The sequence below is a fragment of the Mustela nivalis genome (assembly GCF_964662115.1).
Source record: "Mustela nivalis genome assembly, chromosome: 7".
Lineage (NCBI taxonomy): Eukaryota > Metazoa > Chordata > Mammalia > Carnivora > Mustelidae > Mustela > Mustela nivalis.
Genome location: NC_139026.1, coordinates 51,999,718 through 52,019,275, shown reverse-complemented (window position 1 = coordinate 52,019,275; position 19,558 = coordinate 51,999,718). Strand labels below are relative to the sequence as shown.

General features: G+C 41.4%; 2 protein-coding genes and 1 pseudogene across 5 annotated transcripts in view; 2 read left to right on the top strand and 1 right to left on the bottom strand.

Moving 5' to 3' along the window:
• LOC309868821 (pregnancy zone protein-like) overlaps window positions 1-18,726 on the top strand; it is a 56,711-nt pseudogene extending 37,985 nt beyond the window's left edge. The window contains exons 16-34 of the transcript in view: window positions 450-678; window positions 4,234-4,360; window positions 4,701-4,826; window positions 7,090-7,173; window positions 8,151-8,327; window positions 8,602-8,679; window positions 8,945-8,957; window positions 9,661-9,733; window positions 9,945-10,055; window positions 10,251-10,427; window positions 10,843-11,032; window positions 11,823-12,037; window positions 13,505-13,723; window positions 13,888-14,015; window positions 15,702-15,792; window positions 16,493-16,557; window positions 17,512-17,612; window positions 18,104-18,145; window positions 18,704-18,726. The product of the transcript in view is annotated as a pregnancy zone protein-like (transcript). The remainder of the gene's footprint in view (window positions 1-449; window positions 679-4,233; window positions 4,361-4,700; window positions 4,827-7,089; window positions 7,174-8,150; window positions 8,328-8,601; window positions 8,680-8,944; window positions 8,958-9,660; window positions 9,734-9,944; window positions 10,056-10,250; window positions 10,428-10,842; window positions 11,033-11,822; window positions 12,038-13,504; window positions 13,724-13,887; window positions 14,016-15,701; window positions 15,793-16,492; window positions 16,558-17,511; window positions 17,613-18,103; window positions 18,146-18,703) is intronic.
• The window catches only part of KLRG1 (killer cell lectin like receptor G1), a gene marked incomplete at its 5' end in the record, with an annotated part of 430,961 nt that overhangs the window by 267,003 nt on the left and 144,400 nt on the right, over window positions 1-19,558 (bottom strand). The gene's annotated exons all lie outside the window — the stretch shown is intronic.
• LOC309868430 (alpha-2-macroglobulin-like) overlaps window positions 1-19,558 on the top strand; it is a 126,992-nt gene that overhangs the window by 39,720 nt on the left and 67,714 nt on the right. The gene's annotated exons all lie outside the window — the stretch shown is intronic.

The window sequence follows — 19,558 nt, the reverse complement described above, 5'->3', positions numbered from 1 at the left end:
AAAATTGTCTCAGAGATAAGCAATTCTGAAAGAATTATTCCTGAGACTGCCAGAAAACAGATATGGGTACTAAAAGTATCCAAATGCTAGATTTCCTAATGCCATTGGGGGAGACTTCCATAAACAATATTAGAACATGCACATAAACACACTAAGCTATATAAATTTATTGGTCTGCTTATTAGATCATGATCCTTAAGTATGCTGGTTTATGAGATCACACAACAGTGAGGGAAGTTTAATAACCAAACTGAATCACATTCAAATATTTTTCTTTAAAGTATAGACATGTTGATAAGGGAAAGAGGCAGCATTTAGTACCTTTTGTTTTCCCAACTCAGTTTGCCAATACATTACCTAGTGGACACATGTGCACATACTGATTCTCACTTGAGAAGAGATGTTTCACCTGTTCACATTCTGTTCTTCACATTTCTATCTTCCCGCAGCTCATCAGGGGTGGCCAAAGTGGGAGTAACAGGCCCTGGTACTATCACAGAGTGGAAGGCAGGGGCCTTCTGCCTATCCAATGACACTGGACTTGGTCTCATTCTTCCTGCCTCCTGCTGAACCTTCCAGCCCTTCTTTGGGGAGCTCACAATGCCCTACTCTGTGATCCACGGAGAGGTCTTCACACTCAAGACCACTGTCCTCAACTACCTTCCCAAATGCATCCGGGTAAGAAAAATAGGGTGAAGAGAATCAAAAACTTCTTTCCCTCAGCTCCTGATTCAGTTTATGTCGGAGGCAGGCCCCTGGCCAGGGTGGCCTCTGCCATTAAAAGATGGCGCCTGGCTAGTTGCCAGGTTAGGATTGCCTTGTGAGACTAAGCGGAACGCCCAAAGAGGAAGTAAACATCATTGGTTGCAAGCAAAGTTGTTCGTTTAGGTGCACAGCCTGATTCGCTCCCTCTTGTACCCTGCTCGCTGATTGGTCATGTAAGCATATATAAGTGTGTAGACTTGCGGAAATAAAGAGAGAGAAGATGCATCCAAACCAGGGTTCTTGTCGTCCTTGCGGGGCGAGGGCGATAAATGGCGCCGACACCCGGGAACTAAATAAAGGAATCTTGCAGGGTAATCCGCAGGAAAGCGGGGAGTAAAGGTCCGCAGGTAAGTGGGGACATTAGCCACGTTCAAAAGTGGCAATTCCGCGGTAAAGCGGGGAGTAAAAATAGAAAAACCTTGCAAGGGAGAAGTCTGCAGGTAAGCGGGGTAAAACCACGACAAAGGTGGTGGGAATCTTGTACAAGTCTGCAATAAGAAGCGGGGCAGCCTTAGAGCCAGGGTTAACTTGTACAAGTCCACAATAAGAAGAGGGGCGGCCTTAGAGCCGGAATTTAGCCGCGAATCTTTAACGTCCACATAAAAGCAAAAACTGCTCGGGCCTTTTTGAATACAGTGGAAAAGGCGGCTCCATGGTTCCTAGATGAAGGCTTCCTAAACATACCTCAGTGGGACCATTTAGGGGAGGATTTGAAGAAACAGGATGCTTTAACTCTTCGCCTCAAATTTAACATAACAAAAGCACAGGCACGGGACATACTAGTCTCCTGCAGAAATTGCATGACCTTACTACCTGCACCGTCCTTGAGGGTTAATCCTAAGGGTTTGTTACCTATTCATATATGGCATATGGATGTCACACATGTTTCACAATTTGGAAAGTTAAGATATGTTCATGTCTCTGTAGATACCTGCTCTGGAATAATTTTCGCCTCAGTGCATGGGGGGGGGGGGGGAATTCCAGAGATGTTATCGCCCATTGCCTACAGGCTTTCGCGGCATGGGGAAAGCCACGCCAGTTAAAGACAGATAATGGCCCAGCCTACACCTCACAACCCTTTAAAGCCTTCCTACAACAACTTGACATTCACTTGATACATGGAATACCCTATAACCCACAAGGACAGAGTGTTGTAGAGCGTGCGCATCTTACAATAAAAAATGCGCTTTATAAACAAAAAGGGGGAATAGGGGACACCTTCAGGTCCCCTAAAGATAAGATCAACACCATTCTCTTTATTTTGAATTTTTTTAACGTTGGACAAAACGGGTAAATCAGCTGCAGACAGACATGCAAGTGATGCTGCTGCTTCCCCTAAGCCTTTAGTACTTCGGAAGGACAGCCTCACAGGAAAGTGGAATGGAGCAGATCCAGTGTTAGTATGGAGTAGGGGGTCTGTATGTGTTTTTCCACAGGAAAAGGAGGCTCCAATTTGGATTCCAGAGTGGCTGGTGCGTGCAGCCTTGCCTCCAAACACCAGTCATGATGCTGAAGATGCTGATGATAACTCTGGGGATGCTACACCTCCTGTGGCAGACTCAAGCCAGAGAGCTGTGGGCAGTGGTTAAAGCATGGCCATATCCTTTACCAGTGACTAACTCTTCTCTCATATTCCCTCCTCTCCCTTTGATGCATGGCAGGTCTGTAACTTGCTAGGAGCATGTACTGATATCTCAGCAGTGTCCATGTTAAATGGTGGCAAATTCCTCAACTGTTCTTATAAACAAAATGACTCTAGTACCTTTGAGACAACAGTTAATGTGTCTTGTCCCAATAATATTACTTATCAGCCCACTCCCATATGCGTCTGGCCACCGTTCCTTTTCCTCGTAACAAATGCTAGCAAGCTGAATGATACGTTGAATTGCACTAAGAATTGCTATCTTTCCCAGTGCTGGAATGTCACGGCCTTCAAGCTGGCTGTGATTATGCGTATCCCTACCCATGTTCCTATCCCAGTTTCCATTCCAGAGGACAAGTTACCGGTGGTGCTATCCAGAAAGAGAGATTTTGGTATCACAGCCGCCATTGTGAAAGCACTGGCTATATCTACAGCAGCTGCCACGGCAGCATCAGTCTCGCTTGCTACAACTATACCCACTGCGGAAGCTGTGAACACCCTTGCAGAAGGAACGGCGGCTGCCCTTGAAACATAGACTCAGATCAATGCACATCTACAAGCAGGAATCCTGATAGTCAACCAGAGAGTGGATTTGGTTCAAGAACAAGTGGACATATGGGGGGCCCTATTGGGACTGGGATGTATAGTACCCTTCCCGGCAATTTGTGTAACTCCCATAGCCTATACTAATATGAGTGACTTACAGAATGTCTCCCGACAGCTCTCCCAAAACTTGTGGGGGAATTAGTCCGCAGAATTCCAAAACTATACTCAGCACCTGCTACTAGGCATAACAAGGATAAATAACACCAGAGGTGAGCTTGCAACCCTCCCAGAGATAATCAAAACATTGCAAGATGTGTTAACCTTCATGAAACAATGGGCTAGCGTAATTGGTCTGATGACAATCCTCGTAGTGGGCTTGATTCTGCTAGTAAGGAAACTGCAAATTTGGAGGCGACAGCAACATAGGCAACAGCAAGCCATGGTGCAGGCCTTGTTAGCCATCGAGGCTGGAACATCCCCCCAAGTGTGGCTAAGTATGCTGGATCGGTAGTCAATGACGGGTAAGATTGGTGGGGGAAATATACCAACCTAAGACAGGACACAGATCATTGATATCTGCCGTCTGATGACTGGTAAGGATATTCCCCGCCACTGACAACCTAAGACAGGCACGATCCCTGCCGTAAAAGAAAAAAGGGGGAAATGTCGGAGGCAGGCCCCTGGCCAGGGGGGCCTCTGCCATTAAAAGATGGCGCCTGGCTAGTTGCCAGGTTAGGATTGCCTCGTGAGACTAAGCGGAACGCCCAAAGAGGAAGTAAACAGCATTAGTTGCTAGCGAAGTTGTTCGTTTAGGTGCACAGCCTGATTCGCTCCCTCTTGTACCCTGCTCGCTGATTGGTCATGTAAGCATATATAAGTGTGTAGACTTGCGGAAATAGAGAAAAGATGCATCCGAACCAGGCTTCTTGTCCTTGCGGGGCGAGGGCGATAAGTTTAAACCTGACAAGCAGAAACCAGTAGGTCCTGCTCCCAAGGGCAATTATACCATTGCTGCTTTTCCCTCCTGCCCACTGCTTCATCTGCAGAGTTCTCCAGTCTACCCTAATGCAAAGGCCAGATCCTCCTAGTAAGTGATCATCCTTGATTTGCATAATTGCATCCTCATAGTTCTCAAAGCTTACATGAGCTTATACGACATCATTTTGTCCAAATCCCAATTTAGTGCCCCACCTCGTTTGTGGCCCCAATTCTGCACATTCATTGTCTCTCTGTACATATTCTGGTAATTTCTCTCCCTCTACCTCCCTTGCAAGTGATAGGTCAGTGTGGAACTGAAAGCTTCTCCAGCCTTCCTACAATCCCAAAATGAGAAGCGAGAAGAAACCTATCACATCTGTGCAAATGAGCAGCAAACCCTGGTTTGGATGATGACTCCTAAAACTCTGGGTAAGTGACATTCCACCAAAGGTTCTCCAGTGGACAAGGGTGGTGGATATCTGATCACTACTGACATCACATTCGCTTTTTTGTTTCCCATAAATATAATTCCATAAAGTTAGGTCTTTTCTTCTTTTTATTTCACCCACAGTGTTTTCCTCCCAGTACTCCCACTGCACCTGGGCCCCATAATCACTCAAATAAAACATTTCAGCTTTATTTCCTATTCCAGCTGGTAGTAAGTCTAAAGGGCAGCCCTGCAAGACGATTACAGAGCAAAAGCTATTAGGAATGGCTTGGACTGCTATCAAGATGGTTGCTCATTTTTTTTCCACATTCTCTGTTTTAGGGAATGTGAATTTCTCAGTGAGTGCAGAGGCAGTGCAGTCCCCAGAGCTGTGTGGAAATGAAATTGCTGAGGTCCCTGAAATCAGGAGAAAAGATACGGTCGTCAAAACCTTTTTGGTGGAGGTAAGTTGGTCTGAACCACTTCAATATTTTCCTGAGACTGTAACAATAGTAACAGTGAGAAACAGCATGACCATATTCTTGGACTAACAAAGAATAATTAACACTGTACCCACACAATCCACCTGATAAGACTAACGGAATTTCCTGCCCTAAAAGTATTATAGTAAACTTTTTTAGCTAACTTTTTTGTGTGTGGATATATTTCTTTATTAGCATATAGAGAATTTTCCTTTTTTTTTTTTTAATTTCTTTTCAGCGTAACAGTATTCATTGTTTTTGCACCACACCCAGTGCTTCATGCAATAGGTGCCCTCCTTAATACCCACCACCTGGCTCCCCCAACCTCCCACCCCTAGCCCCTTCAAAACCCTCAGGTTGTTTTTCAGATTCCATAGTCTCTATCATAAATACTCTTTCTTACAAATTATTTCAGACCTAGTCCCTTTTCCTGACCTCTCCATCTCTTCTAAGATTCATTTATTTCTCACACTTTTTACCCTTGATTATCTTTCCTTATTATCCCTCATTTTCTCTTCTGCTGGTCTCCATGGTTCTTCAGAGTTTAATGGATTTATCATAATTTGATGATAAGTAGGGTGTTAAGATTAACCCCACCCTTCAAAGCAATGAACCTGTGGTTATCCTTCAAAAACCTGGACATTTATCCCTTTTCTCCTTCCCCCCCTCCCCAAGTTGAGCCTGAAGTTTATTGAGCAAAGACTTTCAACTCTATTACTTGCACTTCAGGTAAGAGTTGATCTTCGAAGGGCTCAGTGGATTAAAGCCTCTGCCTTCAGCTCAGGTCATGATCCCAAGATCCTGGGATCGAACCCCACATCAGGCTCTCTGCTCAGCGGTGAGCCTGCTTTCCCCCTCTCACTCTGCCTGCCTCTCTGCCTACTTGTGATCTCTCTGTGTCAAATAAATAAAATCTTTAAGAAAAAAAAAAGAGTCCAACTTCATAATCAGAGTGAGAATAATGCCTCCCAGGGACATGTATGTCAAGTTACAATGGATGTCCATACATGTTATCTCCCCTTATCTTTAGAACATTCTCTTAAATTTGACATAGCAATAAGTATTTCTTTATATGCATTTTACAGAAGAGGACATTGAGCCCAAGAGAGGGGGTTATTATGGCCTTGGGGTATGACAAGACCAACACTGGGGCTTGCTCAGTTCACATTTAGCCTTTACCTCCATAGTCCAGGAACTGCTCATGAACCAATAAGGACATAGTAGCTCAGAATGTCATAGTCTAGGTAGAAAGACAGCAAAGTCTTAATAAGGTTGAATGATGGTGATATTCTCCAAAATAGTTAATGATGAAACATACAGCATTTTGTACTCATCTTACTGAAAAATTGTTTCACAGCCAAAAAACAAACAAACAAACAAAAAAAAACACTTTACATTAGGGATTTATCATTTCATTAAGGAACAGCTGTAGCAGGGCACACCTGGGTGGCTCAGTGGGTTAAGCCTCTGCCTTCAGCTCAGGTCATGATTCCAGGGTCCTGGGATGGAGCCCTGCATCAGGCTCTCTGCTTAGCAGGGAGCCTGCTTCCTCCTCTCTCTCTGCCTGCCTTTCTGCCTACTTGTGATCTCTGTCTGTCAAATAAATAAATAAAATCTTTAAAAAAAAAATAGGAAACAGCTGTAGCCTTTAAATTACATTACCATATTAGTATTAGTTCTACATCCCTAGTATATCTGCCACTGTTCTTGTCTTTTGAGAAGGACCAATTTAAAACATAAAAAGCAGAGAACAATACAATCAGAGGATTAGACAATGAGATCAAAGAACTACACATCCTATCAGCTCCCGTACCTTCTTTTAGAGAGAACCACCATGCAGAGCTACCCAGAACATAGTAAAATGAGAGGGGAAAGGACTCTGGAAGTCATTCTGTGCCAAGAAGAGCTGTACAATTAAAGGTAATTTCACCTTAAGTCAAAGTCCTTATTCCTCAGGCCCAGGGTTCCTAAAGGAGACACAATAATATGACTAAATATAATAATAACCACAACAGTAACTGCTCACCTGTTTGGAGACATCACGTGTTGCATGGGCTGTTCTAATGCACGTGTGTTTTACATGCATTCTTCCACTAAATCATCACCTGGGCAAGTTTGACTATGAGGAGGTTGAGTAATGCACCCATGGTACAGAGGTAGTAAGTATGGATCTGAAGCCCCTCTCGAACCACTACATTCTATTACAATAAGAGATGTCATACGTTGGTGTGGGTTATCTGTTTCCAAAGGTACTGAATTATCTGAGCAACTATCCCTGAAGCTCCCACCAAATGTGGTCAAAGAATCTGCCAGAGGCTCTTTCTCACTTTTGGGTGAGTCATCTTGCACCTGGAAAACTTGGGACAAAAGAACAGCTATCATACATCTGAATCTATAAACCTATATCTATATATTTGTGGGGGATTTTAAGATTTGTTTATTTATTTGAGACAGAAAGAGAATAGGGGGAGGGGCAGAGGGAGAGAATCTTCAACCACACTCCCCACGGAGCATGGTGCCTGATGTGTGGCTCACAACTGTGGACCATGACCTGAGCTGAAACCAAGAGTCAGACACTCAACTGTTTGAGCCACCAAGGCACCCCAATATTTATGTTTTAAATTGCAACTTATTGGGCACCTGGGTGGCTCAGTGGGTTAGACCTCTGCCTTCAGCTCAGGTCATGATCTCAGGGTTCTGGGAACAAGTCCCGCATTGGGCTCTCTGCTCAGCAGGGAGCCTGCTTCCCCTCTCTCTGCCTGTCTCTCTGCCTACTTGTGATCTCTCTCTGTGTGTCAAATAAATAAATAAAATCTTTATAAATAAATAAATAAATAAATAAATAAATTGCAACTTATTAATAGCATCTATCTCTCTTAGGATTCTGGAAGTCTTACTCTCTAAATATAAATTTCCTCTTACCTAAATGATGGTGTCTATGACTCTATGACCTGAGCTGAAACCAAGAGTCAGACACTCAACTGTTTGAGCCACCAAGGCACCCCAATATTTATGTTTTAAATTGCAACTTAATAATGTTGTCTTTAATAATGTTGGTCTAGGGGTGCCTGAGTGGCTCAGTGGGTTAAGCCTTTGCCTTTGGCTCAGGTCATGATCTCAGGATCCTGGGATCAAGCCCTGCATCGGGCTCTCTGCACAGCAGGGAGCCTGCTTCTCCCTCTTTCTCTGCCTGTCTCTCTGTCTGCTTGTGATCTCTCTCTCTGACAAATAAATAAAATATTTTAAAAAATAATTTTGGTCTTCTTAAGAGCTGAAATTACTCTGATATCTAATTTTTCACATTCCTTAGGTGACATATTATGTTCTGCTATGCAAAATATACCGAGTCTCCTCCATATGCCCTATGGCTGTGGAGAACAAAACATGGTCCTGTTTGCTCCTAACATCTATGTCTTGAACTATCTGAATGAAACCCAACAGTTGACTCCAGAGATCAAGTCCAAGGCCCTTGGCTATATAATCAGTGGTGAGACAAAAGTTTACTTTGTTATTCTGAGACTTTTCCCGATTAAACTTGAACTATATAACCAGATATTAAGCTAATGATGGTGACTTTGTGGAAATGATGATTTTCCCTCTATTTAATAAAATATTGTATTATGGCATATCCATAATATTCCTAAAACCATGTCAGATAGGAGACCGTACAATATCTGTGGCTTCTGGCTGCATTAGCCTTCACTTATGGGTGGCCTGCCTTTCTATAACACTTCTTGTGCTTCTTGAACCTTCCATTCCAGGCTACCAGAGACAGCTGAACTACAAACACCAAGATGGTTCCTATAGCACCTTTGGGGAACAATATGGCAGGAACCATGGTGACACTTGATAAGAAAAGAAAATCTATTCTGACTTTCAACTATGAGTTCACAGCATGTACATAAATTAGCCAATTTAATTCTTAACACAATCCTGTCAAGTGAAAGCTATTCATTTCTTTTTACAAAGGAGGAAATGACATTCAGCATGGATAAATAAACGTCTCTGGTACAAACAACTAATAAGTGGCAGAACTGAGAACACTTGGAAGTTGATTTTTTTTTTATATCTGATACACCAAGCATCTTTTTCTCTCTCATGTAGCTAAGGGACCATTGTAAGTTTGTAATTTTCCTTCTTAAGTTTTTTTCTCAGTACTGAGAGATGCTAGAAACAGATTAGAAAAACTGAATGTATATTACCTTCTACTAGATGACTCTGTGTGTGTGTGTCTTTTTCTCTCTCTCTCTCTCTGTTTATATCTGTCTTCTGGTCTCTCCATCCAACTGCCTGTCCATCCATCCATCCCATCTATGTACCTGTCTGTCCGTCTGCTGATCTACCTCTCTATGTATCTATCTGTCTTGAATAAGTCTGACCACACAGGAAAACAAGTGGAAATCAATGACCCAGAAAGTGGTGGAGGGGCTGGGTGATGTGGAGGGAAATATTTACTGAAGCAAGACCTTCAAAGTAGTTAGTTCATTAAAGTATTAGCTGCAAAAGAGAAGATAAGAAATTTGTGAAAAAGAAATAAATACAGAAAGCCCAGAAGTGTGAGAGAAAATATCATAACTACCCAAGAACACTAGGAGATACCTGAATCTCTAAAGTGACACAGAAATGCTTTAGGAAGCAGGGATGGGTTGATAATGATTTACTAACATGTGTAGCTAAGCAAAAAGAATATGGAAGCTGCCAGCTTAACAGAAAAAGTCTGCAAACTCTTAGTGATAGCTCACGGACTCTCATGAGGGTGCACTAGGGAGAGATGGAGTCTATGTGTGGGAAACAGAGTATTAGGGTGCTACATGGAAAAGACCAACCCACTCTTCCCCACCTTTCGGGATCATGGCCCTTGTACTGAAGACTTTTGCTCAGGCTCGAGCCTACATCTTTTTTATTTTTTTTTTTAAGATTTTATTTATTTGACAGAGATCACAAGCAGTCAGAGAGGCAGGTAGAGAGAGAGAGGAAGGGAAGCAGGCTCCCCGCTGAGTGGAGAGCCCAATGCGGGGCTCGATCCCAGGATCCTAAGATCATGACCTGAGCTGAAGGCAGAGGCTTTAATCCACTGAACCAACCAGGCGCCCCTCGAACCTACATCTTAATCGAGGAAGCACGCATCACCCAAGCCCTCATCTGGCTCTCTCAAAGGCAGAAGGGCAATGACTGTTTCAGGAGTTTCAGGTCTCTGCTCAACAATGCCATTAAGGTGAGGTGTTCTGAGTACTTATCCTGAGCCTCGTGATACACCAAAACTAACATTCCTCCAAAGGTCAGAAGGTGAGGGGAGAAGAAAGGCACAGAGACATTGCGAAGATGAAGTCCAGCAGTGTGAGAGGGCATCAGGGAAGGAATATTAAACCTGAAAATTCTAGAGGACAAAGAAACAGTGCTTTGCATGCAGATGCTATTTTGCTTGATAGAGACAGATCTTGAGAAGAGTCTCTATGAAACAGCAGTAGAGAATATACTAAAATTTGAGAGTAGAATTAATAAAAATCTTCCCCCTCTGGGTGAAGGTGAAGTGACCCTCTCTGCCTACATTACTATTGCTCTTCTGGAATTTCCCCTTCCAGTCACTGTAAGGTTCACCTCAATCCCATTTCCTACCATGGAAACTACCAGCCTGATGTCTGGAACAGCCCCACTAGAAGCCAAGTCCCCACTTCCCTTTTGCTCAATGTGGAGGCATTTCTCAGCTAGATGAGCTCTTCTGTGAATCCACTGAAGGGAACTTATGCTTGCCTAGCCATGCCCTTGGACTCTATGCCAAAACTAATCTGAAAACCATGGGTTCACTAGCCTTATTCTTTTAAGACTTAACTATAAAGCTAAGAGATTTGATATATTTTTTCCATTTCAGTCTCGTGGATATCTGGCTGTCTACCTAGCTGGTGGGAAACCACAAACGGCATCTATCGAGCAATATCCAAGTCAGGGCTGTCTCCATCCTCTACTTACCCTAATTTGACATCCTTGCCTCTTTGTCTTTGCAGCACCCTGTTATTCGCAATGCCCTGTTCTGCCTGGAGACTGCCTGGAACACAGCAAAGGAAGAGATACGTGGGAGCCACAGCTACACCAAGGCGTTGTTGGCCTACGCTTTTGCCCTAGTGAGAAACCAAGAGAAGTGGAGAGAAATACTGAACTCTCTTGATGAGGAAGCCACGAAAGAGAGAGCAAATGGTAAAAAAAAAAAAAAAAATTCCTTTTTTGCTTACACTGATACTACGAAAAGAGAAGAGCTATATTCTAAATGAAAGTAACCAGCTCCCATATGGAATTCCTTAGCCAACTCATATATTGTGAAATCAGAGCACCTCTTATAAAAATGTCTTCTTGGGTGCCTGGGTGGCTCAGTCAGTTAAGCCTCCAACTCTTGATTTAGGCTCAGGTTTGTGAAATTGAGCCCCATTACAGGCACCCCGCTCAGCAGGAAGTCGGCTTGAGAGTCTCCCTCTGCCCCTCCCCCCGTGCTCACTCTAATATAATTTATACATATTTCACATGATATTTGTCTCCCCACTAGGATGAAAAGAGACACAAGCAAAAACCCTTTAAAGGAAGTGTAATAGCATTTTCCAAATGATTTTATCTCTATTTGCCAGAGATTATCACAAAAGTCCTCTGAGATCAATAGATGTGTTTTATATTCCAGTTTATCTTTCAGTTTCCAGGAAATATCTCAAGGAATAAGAGAACTCTCTCTGTCACTTTCCTCTTCCTCTGACTCAATTAAAACACTTGAGAGACTGATAAGGATGCTCTGTGCTTCCTCTTCCAACAATAAACTTCAACTTCTCCCCACAGGACTAAACCAACTGTAGCATGGAAATGGGAGTTAGTGAATTTGCAGGGCTCATTACTTCTTCTCTGTACTCTCTTCAGCTCCATATGATACAATTATGTATGTGTTCACGTATCATCTACTAGTAATCAGGATTCTCTCATTTTTCTCACCCTTAAGACAGCTCAGTCCATTGGGAGCAACCTCAGAAACTCGGGGCACCAGTGGGGCATTTTTACAAACCCCCGGCTCCCTCATCTGAGGTGGAGATGATGTCCTATGTGCTCCTAGCTAACCTCACGGCCCAGCCCGCCCCAACCTCAGAGGAGCTGACTTCTGCCTCGTGCATCATGAAGTGGATCACAAAGCAAGAAAATTCCCATGGGGGTTTCTCCTCCACCCAGGTCTGTGGTTCCCAAATAGTCTTCTTCAGTCTCTAGATACACTTGGCACATGGGAAGCTTGAAAATACAACAGTTAATGAGGAAAGATAAGAGACTGTTACATCTTAGGGATATTTGAGGATAGTGAGAATATGAAGAGATAGATCTAAGACATTCTCAAAAAACACTTTTCCCTAAGTACTATGTTAATATCCTGTCGATTTGGCTACTCACCGTAAACATCATTCCTCTCTAGAGCTTATGCACATTGGTCATTGACCACACTCTAGGGTTTTTTAATATCAGTGCTCTTGACATTTTGGGTCAGATGGTTAGTTGTGAGGGGCTGTCCTCGACTCTTCAATGTTTAGCAGTACCCCTGTCCTTTCCCCACTGGTCGCCAATAACACCCTACTCCCAGTTGAAACCAGGTAAAATCACCCCTGGTTAAGAATCCGTGTTGTAGGGGTGCCTGGGTGGCTTAGTCAGTTGAGTCTCTAACTCTTGATTTCAGTTTAGGTCATGATGTCAGCATTGTGAGATGGAGCCCAACATCAGGCTCCATCCTTAATGGGGAGTCCGCTTATGATTCTCTCTCTTCCTCTCCCTTTGCCAACCCCCCCAAATAAATAAAATAAACCTTGAAAAAAAAAAAAAAGGGAGAATCAGTGTTCTAGGCTCCAGACTAAATCTGTAGGATTCTTCCAACAAGAAATTATCTAAGGTGAGCCAGAAAATTGTACGATTTAAATGAAAGTAGACCAAGTGGAGTTCACTTTGATCTTCATAGAATGACTAAGAAGTCCTGTTCAGGCTCTCCACTCCTTTCTACCTACCCTGTGAACTCCCTTCTGACCTTCTCTTTAAACTGAGCTTCTTTTTCAAAGCTGAAGTTCTTGGAATTTTCCTTTCTTGTTAAACATCCAGAAATCTGAATTTTCAGTCCTGCAATCTTCTTTCAATATTTAGGATGGACCTAGTGAAACTTCTGTTTTTCAGAGACATTAGGTGGAGAACGTAAAATAAGCTGTATAAAAGAAGAAAAGAAGGTTGGGAAAGTTCAGCTGTCTCATATGACTACTCGTAGCCAGTTTCTCTCATTCTTCTATCTACATTAACACCAGTCACTCTTTTTCCTAGCTTGCTGATTTTTTGACCCGGTCTTTGAAAGATAAAGCCAAGAGGACTGTTGATGAAAAAGAGCAGGCTGCATCTTCTAGAAAGAGAGAATAATCCCTTAGGACAAAACCAATATAAGGGAAAATAAGTGGCGGGGCTAATTCACATCAATAATCTTGTATTTCATTTACAGAAATTATAGCATAAGTTTGATGAGGCCTGAAAGGCAGTAAGAAAGGAAAAACAAAGAGTAGGTGTATACTTCAGGGGGAAAAGCCAGCATCCCATTGTGGTAACCAACACAGACTTTGGGGAGAAACCCCTGCTACCAAAAACTTACTCTGTGGAAGTGGGTTCTGACGTTTCCAGGACACAGTGGTGGCTCTCCAGGCCTTATCCAGATATGGAACAGCCACCTGCACCAGGACTGGGAAAGCTGCCCAGGTGACCATCCAGAACTCACAGGCATTTGTCACAAATTTCCAAGTGGACGACAACAACCTCCTGCTGCAGCATTAGATCTCATTGCCAGAGCTGCCTAGTGAATATTCTATAACAGTGACTGGAGACAGATGTGTGTATCTTCAAGTAAGACTCCAGTTATGTGGGAAAGTTTAACCTTACCGAATGAAAGGGGAGCTCTGATCTCTCCTTCCTGGACAAGTAAAGGGCAAATCAGAAAAGTTGAATGATGAAAAAATGAGGAGTCCCAGGTAAGGAGAGAAGCTGACAGTGTGTTTGGTGCTCCACAGACATCCATGATATACAATATTCTTCCAGAGAAGGAGGACTCCTCATTTGCCTTGGAGGTGCAGACTGTACCCCATACTTGTGATGGACCCAAAGCTCACATCAGCTTCCAGATCTCACTGAATGTCAAGTAAGACTTCTGACTGAATCACATAATCCTGAGTATAAAAGCTATCTGGAAACTTTAGTAATTAAAAATATATTTGGAAGCTATGCTGTTAGGTGGATATAATTTAAAATTGATATATCTACTAATGAAGTTAGCCTTGTATACATTACAAAGTGATCCTTTTCTCTAGCAATTTTTTTTTGTCTTAAAGTTTCAGTAACTTTAAGAACATTTAAAAGCAAAGTCTGGTCTTAAACTGTCAAATAAAAAATGTAGACCATTCAAATGTTCTAATAAATTCCTACTTTTGCACAAATTTTTTGTTCAACTCATTGATGAAGAATAAGTTACTTTTGGGTGCCAGGGCGGCTTAGTTGGTTAAGCAACAGCCTTCAGCTCAGGTCATGATCCCAGGTCCTGGGATTGAGCTCTACACCAATCATGCTGCTCAGTGGGGAACATGCTTCTCCCTCTCTCTTTGCTCCTACCCCCTGCTCATGCTCTCTCTCTCTCTCTGTTGAATGAATTAATAAAATCTTTTTTTAAAAAATTACTTTCCACAAAGATTTGTACTTTAGGTTGAAGTAAGTCTTCCTTACCACTTCTGAATAATTAAATTCTATTTTATTATTTTTCTAATCAAATACATAAATAGCAGATGTTAATATTAAATAGTATAAATTAAATGTAAAATATAGAAATTGCCCTGTAATAACCCATCAAAAACCTATAGGAATTTGGGGCTCTTGGGTGGCTCAGCCAGATGAGCATCTGGCTCTTGGTTCAGGTCATGATTTCGCTATTGTGAGATCCAGCCCTACAATGGACTCCACGCTCCACATGGAGTCTGCTTCAGATTCTCTCTCCCTCTGCCCCTCCACCTGCTCGCACATGCTCTCTCTCTATTTCTCTCTCTCTCTCTCTCTAAAATAAATAAATAAATAAAATCCTTAACTAAAAAAAAACTTACAGGAATCCTAAGAAAACATAACAGCATATAATACTATGTGTCTACTGCTAATGATATTGATATCGTAAAACAAATTTTATTTCAGACAACCAACCTAATTAGTAAATATGGGTTTATTCAAAGTATAAAGCATAAGAGTCTATCTGATCCCACAACACTTTGGAACTCTCTGGAGACATGCTGCATTCAGGTTAACTAAAAATAGAAAAGAAATAGGGAGCCTGTGTGGCTCAGTGGGTTAAAGCCTCTGACTTCGGCTTGGGTCGCAGGGTCCTGGGATTGAGCCCCACATGGGGCCCTCTGCTCATCAGGGAGCCTGCTTCCTCCTCTCGCTCTGCCTCTCTGCCTACTTGTGACCTCTCTCTGTCAAATAAATAAATAAAATCTTTAAAAAAAAAAATAGAAAAGAAATACCTACAAAATAAAAACTGTATAGTATAAATGGAGTGTCCAAAAACTGGCAATGCAGATTACCAAGCTTCCGTTCCAAAGATTCTAATTTGATAGTTTTGGACTGAGACTTGAACATTTATGATTTTAGTAAGCTATAGATCTGATGCACATTCAGGTTTCCAAATATCAATGTCATACGTGTCCATGGAACAGAGATTACTAGTAATTAAAATGTTACAGAAAACTTCAAGAAGGCTAGGCATGTGTATGGTAGGTCTTGAAGGAGGGACTCTGGCTTTCTTTCACATACAAAGCCCTAATTCCTTTTTCCTTTGACACTACAGTTACACAGGGAGCCATCCTGTTTCCAATATGGTGACTGTTGATATGAAGACAGTGTCCGGTTTTATCCCCTTGAAACCAACAGTAAAAACTGTAGGTGTGTTTTAAGCCTAATAGATCTCATACAAAAGGATACTCTGTATCTTCAAACTAAGACCATATCAATATCAAAGCCTTATTTCTAGCATCCTGCCTCAAGAGTATTTTTCCAAAACCCAGAAAATTCATTTCAGTAATTGCTTATTTGTCTCTAATTAAGGGACTCTTGTGGTACTGGAGAAACCCAAGAGAAGCCCCTGTCCATTGGCTAGTTAGGGATTTAAAGCACATAGCTGTGCATTGGCTAGTTAGGGATTTAAAGCACATAGGCATGAAACTTTATTTTACTGTAACAATGCAAGAAAGACAGACTATGATTAAGTACCAAATTGGCTGAGATGCTCTAAAAATTTTGGCAGTGATAAAGTTAATCTGAACTAGATTCATCACAGATGCCAGAGTGTCTAATTGTTACTTGGATATTGAAGCATGATGTAAATCCTGATCTGAAAATACCCAGCTTCTGTCTCTTCACAGAAAGCCAGATGGTTTTTTCACAGTCAAGACACAATAATGTTGCCCATATCCAAATCTGATTCCTCCCCTCACCCATCTTTTATGTCTTTAATGTGATCCAGTTATTTTATCATGGAAATGATTTATAGGAATCCTACTCCTGACATCATTAGACATTTGTCCTTTACTACAATCTGTTCTCATTTTCTAACTTTTTAAATTTTCTGAATTTCCTCAGCTTGAGAGATCTTGCCATGTGAGCAGGATGAAAGGAATAACCATGTCCTCATTTATGTGGAACAGGTAAGAGTTCTGACATTTGGCTGACACTATACATATTGGTGGTCTTTTTAAGTGGTTCTCTTCACTAGAAAATAAGTAGTATGAGGAAAGCAGTAATTAGTAGCACCCTTCCAGGAAGTTCCTTTAATTTAAGAGAAGAGAAATCTCCCTTTAGATCCATGGAGTCTACTGCTCTCTTTAATTATGTTAAAATTGTAAAATGAGTATTTCTATGAAATTTCAAGTAGAAAACCAATAGAACAGAAGGATTATTTTGTCTGTTATTTTGAAGACCTCCCCCAAAAGAATAAATATGTCACATGGTGATTGATCAATGATAGTGTAAACATTTCTAATATATCACTATATAAGAGAAAATAAAATCTAAACCTCATGAATATCTTCAAATCTGACTATAAAGCAAAAAAAAATGATTTATCTGGCACACAAGTAGAATAGTTCAATAATTACAAATGGTACCTCTGCATCTTAGAAACCATTCACCTGGGCTCAGAGAGTTAATCTCATACAGAAGACTACAGGAGAATATGGATTATCTTAGGTGTTTAGGAGAAAATCAGGGGAATTTTGTTCATGGTAAAGTGTTTCCAAAGTTGTGTATAAAACCCATCTTGGGGGCACCTAGGTGGATCAGGTCATGGTCTCAGTGTGGTGAGATCGAGACCCACATCAGACTTCAGGCTCAGTGGGGAGTCTACTTGGGATTCTCCCTCTTCCTCTGCCCCCTCCCCTTGATTCTGCACCTTCTCTCTCTGTGTGTGTCTCTCTCTCTAACATAAATGAGTAAATATTTTTAAAAATAAGAAAATAAAACTCATCTTGTCACCCATAAATGTTTGCTCATGTAAAAGACCCTAATGTATAAGAATCAGAGAACAAAAAATAATATAATTTACTCAGGGAAAAGAGAAGGAAGATTTCTAGCCTCACCATTACTCCCACTTTTCCTTTCAGGTAACAAATCAGACACTCAGCTTTTCCTTCATGGTTCTGCAAGACATCCCAGTAAGAGACCTCAAGCCAGCGACTGTTAGTCTATGATTACTATGAGACAGGTAAATCAAAGGAAACCAAAACAACTACAGAATCTCAACCCAGAGCCAAGAAATGCATCCTGTTGTTACAGTAGACCCTAGTTTTAGTCCATCCAGTCAGTACTACATCTATTTGTCTCTCTGCTCTGAGATACATAGTGTAGAAACTATTATCAAAACCAATTTATCAATATCTGTTGAGTCAGAAACTTAGAAATTTAAAAAGAAGGATAATATTTGGTCACTGCTCTCAAAGAGTTTAGAGATAGAGAGTGTAATACACATAAAATTATAATACAATAAGGAAAAGCAGTTTATGAAAAATAAGTGTTAGACTATAGATATTTTAACCATCCTGTTCAACACTTGTATATTTATGCAGTTTTGACAATCCTGATATGATGTACTTTTCCCCGTAAGTAAAGTGGACAGACTTAATATGGGCTCCAGTTTATAGATTTTTTTTGGGGGGGGGGGGGGAGGGGTCTCTTTTCATCCAACAGTTCCTTCAGATGAGTCAGCCATTGTTGAGTACATTGCCTCCTGCAGCGTAGGTAAGAGGTCACAGGCCAGGACCATCATTCCACAGGAATCGTGCTCCCTAAACTTCCTTTTAAATTTAAAATTCTCTACAAGTTTTTTCCTACACCCAAGTCTGTTCACTGGGCACATTCTCACACAGAAAACTGTGGAGAAAAGCACTTACTCTGTAGGTAGACTCCAACTTCAGTTATTCACACCATTATTAGTAAAATCAATAAGCATTGTTTGCTCATTTGTTGATAAGATAGCTCTTTCTATTAGGCAACATTTTCCAACACAGCTGATTTGTTTCCTTCTGACAAAGTCTAGCCCAATGTCTATCTTTATAAAATGAAGTGTTTATTGGAACAGAGCCACACTCATTACATTATTTTTTATAACTGCTTTCAAAAGTTGAGCAGCTATGACAGAATCCACATGGCCTGTAATATCCAAAATATTTAGCATGTGGCCTTTCACAGCCAAAGTGTGCCAACCTCTTTTCTAGTCCCCTCTGCTCCCCAGGCTCAACTGAGGGAGTCTTCCTGAGAACATCCCACAACCTTCCTATGTTTCTCTTTTTTCCATAGATGCAGAGTACGGCAACGTTTGAAGACCATAAGTAGGCTCTGTATTTTGCTGATTCCCTGTCCTGTACTTCTATTTAAAAGAAATGGAGTTGTTTGTCTCTGTGAAACAGACATCAAAGAAGCTTGTTGAATAAATGTCTCTGTTCAAGCTATCATTTGTTCTGTTGTTTACTTATCAAATATTAACTACATGTTCACATAAAGAATTATATTATTTTAAATAATGTGAAGAACACAGATGTGTAACAAATCTACTTAGAGTTCAGCTGTGGATATTACCTGTAAAGTCAAACAGGGAATAACTGATAATAGCTTACATTCTGAGAGACCTCAAGAAAAAACTCATCCGTTGGTCTAGGAACCCTTTGTTTAGAGAGAGATTTTTTGAGAGGAAACCGGAAATATTTGTCTTTGTCTCTCAGCTAAGACATCAAAAATGGACTTCAGAAGAGACTAAAATAATTGAAATAAAAGAATGTGTTGGAGGGGGCACCTGGGTGACTCAGTGGGTTAAAGCCTCTGCCTTAGGCTCAGGTCATGATCCTAGGGTCTCAACTCAGCAGGAAGCTTGCTTCCCTTCCTCTCCCTCTCTCTGCCTGCCTGTCTGCCTACTTGTGATCTCTCTCCCCTGTCAAATAAATATATAAAATCTTTAAAAAAGAAAAAAAAAAAAAAAAGAATGTGTTGGAGACAGACAGTATCGTGCAGTGGTTTAAGTCTAGACACCGGCACCAGATTACCTAGAGACAAATTCAGACTCCATCTTTTCCTCACCCACTGAGTGAGAAGGGGAGTTACTTAACCTCTCAACCTCAGATTCCTCCCAAAGAAATGGGAATAACAGATTTTCCCTCA